An 8,265-nucleotide genomic window follows, 5' to 3' on the forward strand; every position below is an offset into this window, starting at 1 on the left:
CTTGTGGCGAAGTGAGGGATGAACTGGCAATAGTACCCCACGATCCCTAAGAATGCTCTGACTTGCTTCTTGTGGACAGGTCGAGGCCATTCCTGTATTGCTTCCATTTTGTTCCATTTGGGTTTCATCAGGCCCCTTCTGACTACATACCTGAGGTATCTGGCCTCAGCTAGCCCTATTGCATATTTGAAAGGGATAGCGGTGACGCCGGCCTGTCTAAGAGTGTCTAGTACCACTTCCACTTTCCCAGGGTGCATCTCCCAGGGAGGGCTATGGATTACCACAATGTCTAAATAGGTGGGGCATACTTGGCATGGGATCAAAGTAATCTGTCCATCAGCCGTTTGAAAGTCGTGGGGGCCCCATGAAGACTGAAAGGGAGGACAGTATATTGGAAGAAGCCATCGGGTGTAGAGAAGGAATTTTTTTCCTTGGAGTCCTCAGCCAGGGGGATCTGCAAGTAGCTTTTTGTTAAGTCCAAGGTGGTCAAGTATCTGGCCTTGCCTAACTGATGCACCAGCTCATCGGTATGTGGTATCGGGTAGACATCGAACCGGGATACTTCATACTTCTGAGGAACTCTCCCAAACTGAGGTGTCATTTGAGGAGGTTTTGGAACAAATTGATAAAAAATAGTAATAAGTCTCCAGGACCTGATGGTATTCACCCAAGAGTTCTGAAGGAACTCAAATGTGAAATTGCAGAACTACTAACTATCATCTGTAACCTGTCATTTAAATCAGCTTCTGTATCAAATGACTGGAGGATAGCTCATGTGACACCAATTTTTAAAAAGGGGTCCAGAGGTGACCTTGGCAACTACAGGCCAGTAAGCCTCACTTTCGTACCAGGCAAATTGGTTGAAACTATCATAAAGAACAAAATTGTCAGACACATAGATGAACATAATTTGTTGGGAAATAGTCAACATGGTTTTTGTAAAGGGAAATCATGCCTCACCAATCTACTAGAATTCTTTGAGGGGGTCAACAAGCACGCAGACAAAGGAGATGCAGTGTATATAGTGTATTTAGATATTCAGAAAGCCTTTGACAAAGACCCTCACCAAAGGCTCTTAAGCAAAATAAGCAGTCATGGGATAAGAGGGAAGGTTCTCTCATGGACTGGTAACTGGTTAAAAGATAGGAAACAAAGGGTAGGAATAAATGGTCAGTTTTCAGAATGGAGAGAGGTAAACAGTGGTGTCCCCCAGGGATCTGTACTGGGCCCAGTCCTATTTAACATATTCATAAACGATCTGGAAAAAGGGGTAAACGGTGAGGTGGCAAAATTTGCAGATGATACAAAACTACTCAAGATAATTAAGTCCCAGGCAGACTGCGAAGAGCTACAAAAGGATCTGACAAAACTGGGTGACTGGGCCACAAAATGGCAGATGAAATTTAATGTTGATAAATGCAAAGTAATGCACATTGGAAAACATAATCTTAACTATACATATACAATGATGGGGTCTAAATTTGCTGTTACCACTCAAGAAAGAGATCTTGGAGTCAGTATGGAGAGTTCTCTGAAATCATCTCAATGACAGGTTTCAGAGTAGCAGCCGTGTTAGTCTGTATTCGCAAAAAGAAGAGGAGTACTTGTGGCACCTTAGAGATTAACAAATTTATTTGAGCATAAGCTTTCGTGAGCTTTAGTAGCTCACGAAAGCTTATGCTCAAATACATTTGTTAGTCTCTAAGGTGCCACAAGTACTCCTCTTCTTTTTGCATCCACTCAATGTTCAGCGGCAGTCAAAAAAGCCAACAGAATGTTGGGAATCATCAAGAAAGGGATAGATAATAGGACAGAAAATATCATATTGCCTCTATATAAATCCATGGTACATCCACACCTTGAATACCTTGATAGAGGTCTATAAAATCATGAGTGGTATAGAGAAAATAAATAAGGAAGTGTTATTTACTCCTTCTCATAATACAAGAACAAGTGGCCACCAAAGGAAATGAATAGATAGCAGGTTTAAAACAAACACAAGAAAGTATTTTTTCACGCAACGCACTGTCAACCTCTGGTACTCCTCACCAGAGGGTGATGTGAAGGCCAATACTATAACAGGGTTCAAAAGGGAGCTAGATAGATTCATGGAAGATAGGTCCATCAATGGCTATTAGCCAGGATGGGCAGGAATGGTGTCCCTAGCCTCTGTTTGCCAGAAGCTGGGATTGGGTGACAGGGCATGGATCACTTAATAATAACCTGTCTGTTCATTCCCTTTGGGGCACCTGCCATTGGCCACTGTCAGAGGACAGGATACTGGGCTTGATGGACCTTTGGCCTGACCCAGTATGGCTGTTCTTATGTTCTTAACTACCGGAAGTCAGTACAAAACCTCAGGGTGCCGTCAGGCTTGGGGACCAAGACAATAGGACTGGACCACTGGCTGTGGGATTTCTCAATCACCCCAAGCTCCAGCATCTTCCTTACTTCTGCCCTAATTTCTTCTCTTTTTGCCTCTGGTATGCGATATGGTTTTATCATCAGCCTGGCTCTGGGAAAGGTGACGATGTAATATTGGATCAGCGTCGTATGGCCTGGCTGTGTGGAAAACATGTCTTGATTCCACTGAATCATCTCAATGATCTCTGTTTGTTGTTCTAGGGCTAGTTTGGGGGATATCCTTACCTGCCCTTGTGGACCATCTGCCTGGGGTGGGGTCGGCAAGATGGTCACACATGTTTCCCGATCACGCATGGGGTTTCAGTAAGTTGACATGGTAGATCTGCTCTGGCCTTCGACGATCTGGCTGCTTCACCTTATAATTTACCTTCCAACAGCTTCCATGATCTCATAGGATTTACACCAGCTGGCCAGGAGTTTTCTTTCTGTTGTTGGTATCAGCACCAGCACTCCTGGTTGAAATTTCCGTGTTTTTGCCTGACGGTTGTAGTAGGTTCGAGGGGGCCACTTGTGCTTTCTATGGAGGTCACTCGGGCTATTCGTTCTTTCATCTGGGCCATGTGTGCAATGACGTTCATTCCTGGATTATGTTGTCCCCACCATTCCTCCTTTGCAATGTCCTATATGCCACATGGGTGGCATCCATACAGTAACTCAAAGGGGTAGAATCCTGTAGATGCCTGGGGCACTTCTTGTATCACAAACATCAGGTATGGTAGGAGGGTATCCCAGTTTTTTCCATCTTGGGCCACCACCTTTCGGATTATGCTCTTGCGAGTGCAGTTAAATTGCTCAACCTGACCATCTGGTCATGCCAGCCACCTCTGGCAGCAGTACAGGGCCAGGGCAGGCAGGGAGCCTGCCTTAGCCCCCCTGCACTGCGGACTAGGATCCACCTGATGTAAGCGCCCCACGTCCACTCCCACACCCCAACCTCCTGAGCCAGCCCTCAGACCACTCCCTGAGCCTGCACCCCAAACCGCCTCCCACACTCCAACACCCTGCCCTGGCTCTGAGTCCCCTCCTGCACCCAAACTCCCACCCAGAGCCCGCATCCTCTCCTGCACCCCAACCCCCTGCCCCAGCCCAGTGAAAGTGAGTGAGAGTGGGGGAGAGTGAGCAACGGAGGGAGGGGGATAGAGGAAGCTGGGTGGGGCTTTGGGAACGGGCAGGGCAGGGAGCAGGGCAAGAATGTTTGGATTTGTGTGATTAGACAGTTGGCATCCCTGCGTGTCACCTGCCCCATCCCCATTATGTCTCCCGTCTCATCCCACCCTTCCCCCTTCCCAACTTATTCCCCTTCCCCAAGAAAAGACTTTTCTGGTTTGTCTCAGGTGTTTGGTCTCTAACAAGGGTTTTAGGTGAGAATAAGCTGTTCACCGTGATGGGACCTCCCAGGCCTGACCCCACTGACCCCATGGTGGAGGTGCTGGCTCCTGCCAGGCCTGGCCCAGCTCTGGGGTGAGTGGCCCAGCCCCACTGACCCCATAGGAGCAGTGCTGGCTCCTAGCAGGGCTGGTTTGGGGTGGATCTGTCCTTTATGTAAGGGGACTGTTGGCCCCTTACTAAACTCGGTGCAGTTTTTGGTTGGGTAGCTCCCAGTACCAAGCAGAAGGGTCTATGGGAAATCAGGACAGTGATTGTGACAATCCCAGGGGCAATGGGGAGAGGCCAATGCTCCAGGTCAGGCTGATTGACAGGGCAGACAGGCTAACGAGGGAGGCAGGGGGGTCCCCTCCTCCCTGTGAGCTGGTGGAGGCGCTTGGGCCAGAACAGGGCAGAGCTACGGAGAGAGCAGGAGCCTGGGCTAGACTGAGCTGGAGGCAGGGCCGTGCCGGCCAGGGAGAACCAGGGAAGCAGGCCATGGAGCAGATCTGTGCTGGGAGCAGAGCTGCAGCACTTCTGGGGCTGGAGCAGTCCAGAGCCGGATGCCGGGAGCAGCTGGGGAGAGCGCGGGGGACACGGAGCAGAGGGCCCAGTGCAGAGAGACTCCCCCAGCCAAGAGACCTTACAGGCTGTCCTAACATAGCATTATGCCAGAGAACTCTGCCTATGTGCCAAATATTGCTGCAGGTGAGACATGAGGTTCTGTATTAAAACATTCTTGTTTATTGGTCAGTGTTGGAGGCTGGGAGTCGGGACTCTTGAGTTCTCTAACTAGCAGCGATACCTGATTCACTTTAAGAAAAGGAGGACTTGTGGCACCTTAGAGACTAACAAATTTTTTAGAGCATAAGCTTTTGTGAGCTACAGCTCACTTCATCGGATGAGCTGTAGCTCACGAAAGCTTATGCTCTAATAAATTTGTTAGTCTCTAAGGTGCCACAAGTCCTCCTTTTCTTTTTGCGAATACAGACTAACACGGCTGCTACTCTGAAACCTGATTCACTTTGTGCGTGATTGTAAGCAATTCACTTGGCCGCTGGGTGTTTCACTTTACCCCGGTGTACAATGTGGTGGGGAGAGGGACTCAGGGGGCCAGCTCCACATGGGAGGAAGGGGGGAAGGAGATGGGCCCGCCCTCTACTCCGGGTTCCAGCCCAGGGCCCTGTGGAATGCAGCTGTCTAGAGAGCCTCCTGGAACAGCTGTGTGACAGCTACAACTCCCTGGGCTACTTCCCCATGGCCTCCTCCCAACACCTTCTTTATCCTCACCATAGGACCTTCCTCCTGGTGTCTGATAATGCTTGTACTCCTCAGTCCTCCAACAGTCCGCGTTCTCACTCTCAGCTCCTAGTGCCTCTTGCTCCCAGCTCCTCACACACACACCATGAACTGAAGTGAACTCCTTTTTAAAACCCAGGTGCCCTAATTAGCCTTCCTTAATTGATTCTAGCACCTTCTTGATTGGCTGCAGGTGTCTAATCAGCCTGTCTTAATTGTCTCCAGAATGTTCCTCATTGTTCTGGAACCATCCCTGTTACCTTACCCAGGGAAAAGGGACCTACTTAGCCTGGGGCTAATATATCTGCTTTCTATTACTCTCCTATAGCCATCTGGCCCGACCCTGTCACAATGTGTTTTGAATGAAGTGTCTGGGGAAAATCTCAGCTTGGTTAATGCAAGCTTGTTGGGCATAGCTTTCCCACACTGAGGGAACTATAGAGCAAACTATATCAATTCACCACATTGTACAGATCCTCATTCAGTGCAAGACAGTATAATTCTGGGTTTATACTCCAGCAGGGGTGCAAGCCTGGGAAGCTTGGCTGTATGTCCTGGAGTGGCTTAGGTAAAGCACTCAGTTGGACTTGTGGCACCACCTGCTGTTGTGTTGGGTGATAACAAGGCCCGGAGAGGCTGAGTATCTCCAGCAAAGCCACAGCGGTTCCTGCACCTCTCAAACTGCACCCCGGGGTGATAACCCATCACAGTGGGGATAGGGCGCAGTGAGGAGAGGGGGGATTATGGATGGGGGATAAATAGGGAAGCGTGGGTAGGAGAGGGGCAGTGGGGTCAGGTGGAGTGGGACCTCATTTGAAGTACCAGTACTATCAGCAATTTTTCCTCTAATTTTTTCCAGACGTGTGTTGAATGAATTTTGTTTTGTGCACCATATTTAGGTAATGCGCAGAAAACTCACACGATTAACTCAAAAAAAAAGCAATTAAAAAAATTAGCTGTGATTAAACTCGCTGTTAAACAATAGAATACCAATTCAAATTTATTAAATATTTTTGGATGTTTTTCTACATTTTAAAATATATTGATTTCTATTTCAACACAGAAAACAAAGTGTACAGCGCTCACTTTATATTATTATTTTTCATTACAAATATTTGCACCGTAAAAATGATAAACAAAGAAATAGTATTTTTCTGTTCACCTCAAACAAGTACTGTAGTGCAATCTCTTTATCCTGAAAGTGTAACTTACAAATGTAGAGGGGTTGTTACATAACTGCACTTAAAAACAAAACAATGTCAAACTTTAGAGCCTACAAGTTCACTCAGTCCTACTTCTTGTTCAGCCAATCACTAAGACAAACACATTTGTTTACATTTATGGGAAATAATGCTGCCTGCTTCTTATTTACAATGTCATCTGAAAGTGAGAAAAGGTGTTCACATAGCACTTTTCTAGCCAGTGTTGCAAGGTATTTACGTGCCAGATATGCTAAACATTCGTGTGCCACTTCATGCTTCACCCACCATTCCAGATGACATGCTTTCATTCTGATGATGCTCATTAAAAAAAATAACAAGGAGTCCGGTGGCACCTTAAAGACTAACAGATTTATTTGAGCATAAGCTTTCGTGGGTAAGAACCCCACTTCTTCAGATGCATGGAGTGAAAATTACAGAGGTAGATATAAATATACTGGCACATGAAGAGAAGGGAGTTACCTCACAAGTGGAGAACCAGTTTTGACAGGGCCAATTTGATCAGATTGTTTTTGTGGATACAGATCAACATGGCTGTCCCATGATATTAAAAAAAAGTGTTAATTAAATTTGTGACTGAACTTCTTGGGGGAGAATTGTATGTATCCTGCTCTGTTTTACCCACATTCTGTCATATATTTCATGTTAGAGCAGTCTCGGATGATGACCCAGCACATGTTGTTCATTTAAGAACACTTTCACTGCAGATTTGACAAAACGCAGAGGGTACCAATGTGAGATTTCTAAAAATAGCTACAGCACTCGCCCTAAGGTTTAAGAATCTGAAGTGGCCAGGCCAGGCCCTGGGCTGACATTACCTGATCAGCAGTGAGTACAGAGCTGGGATTTTGCTCCCTTTTATTCCACCGAGCTCCCCCTTCAGTGAACCCAAGTTCTGCCCGCGTTCAGGACATGCAGCTTCCCTGCCGGTGCCTCGGTCTCCCCAACATGGCCTTCTGGCTTGTGGAGCTGTTTGGCCCCCCAGAACAGAACACCCCCTGGAATAGGGATCGGTCTCTGCCCCATGGCCCCATTCAGAAGTTCCATGCCCCTAGCTAGGCCAGTCTCACAGACACCCTCGTTCCACAGGGGATGGGCCAGCAGCTAAGTCTCCTTCCAGATCCATGGCCCGTGCATGCCAGCTGGACGGCTCTCCCTACATTAGTCCTTGCTGAGACACCAAGCACCTCTTGGTAGGACAGTATCTGGGATTGCCCCCTGGCAGGCCACTCAGACACAGTTAAACTCCCTTCCAATACACAACAATCCTGGGGTCCGGATGCTTGGCCAGGCCTGGCCCAAGCCATGACTGAGAGAAACAGTTCACCCCCTTCCTCTCCGTTCTCCATGCCTGGGCCCGTCTCTCCAGCTGGCCGCTACCCAGGACTGCTGGGGGTTTTTTTGGAATTACTCAGCAAAGACACCCCACAGCCCCAGGGTGAGCGCCCCGCTCCCTTAGCATGGCAGCGAGTGGCAGAGAAGCGCCCCCTCTTGGCCACTCACCAGAGTGCTGTGAGAGGACCCAGTCGCTGGATCTGGGAGTCTGAACAGAGCCAGACCTGAGATCTGTCTTGGGGTCCCCGGGCACAGTCGCAGGGTGCAAATCCTCTGCCTAGCACTTGCCCTGACAGCTTAGACACATGGTGCCCTGCCCAGCACCTGCAACCAGGGGGACCCCTCAGACTCTCCTGTAGCTTAAACACCCCCTGGAGAGCTCCACCAAAAGGTGGGAACCCTGGGCGAGGTCCCCTTCATCAGCCCCCACCGGGAGGTGTAGGACAGACACACAGACACTGTGCACAGACGTCTGACACATCTAAACACCCCTCCCTACCCAACCCCTGCCTCAGTTTCCTCCCTGCTCTGGACTGGAGACATCTGGAGCCACCCAGGGGCCTTCTGCTGCCATTCATGGCTTGTGATCTGAACTGTGGGGCCAGACCTGGGGGTGGGGGAG

The sequence above is a fragment of the Dermochelys coriacea genome, chromosome 23, assembly GCF_009764565.3.
Source record: "Dermochelys coriacea isolate rDerCor1 chromosome 23, rDerCor1.pri.v4, whole genome shotgun sequence".
NCBI lineage: Eukaryota > Metazoa > Chordata > Testudines > Dermochelyidae > Dermochelys > Dermochelys coriacea.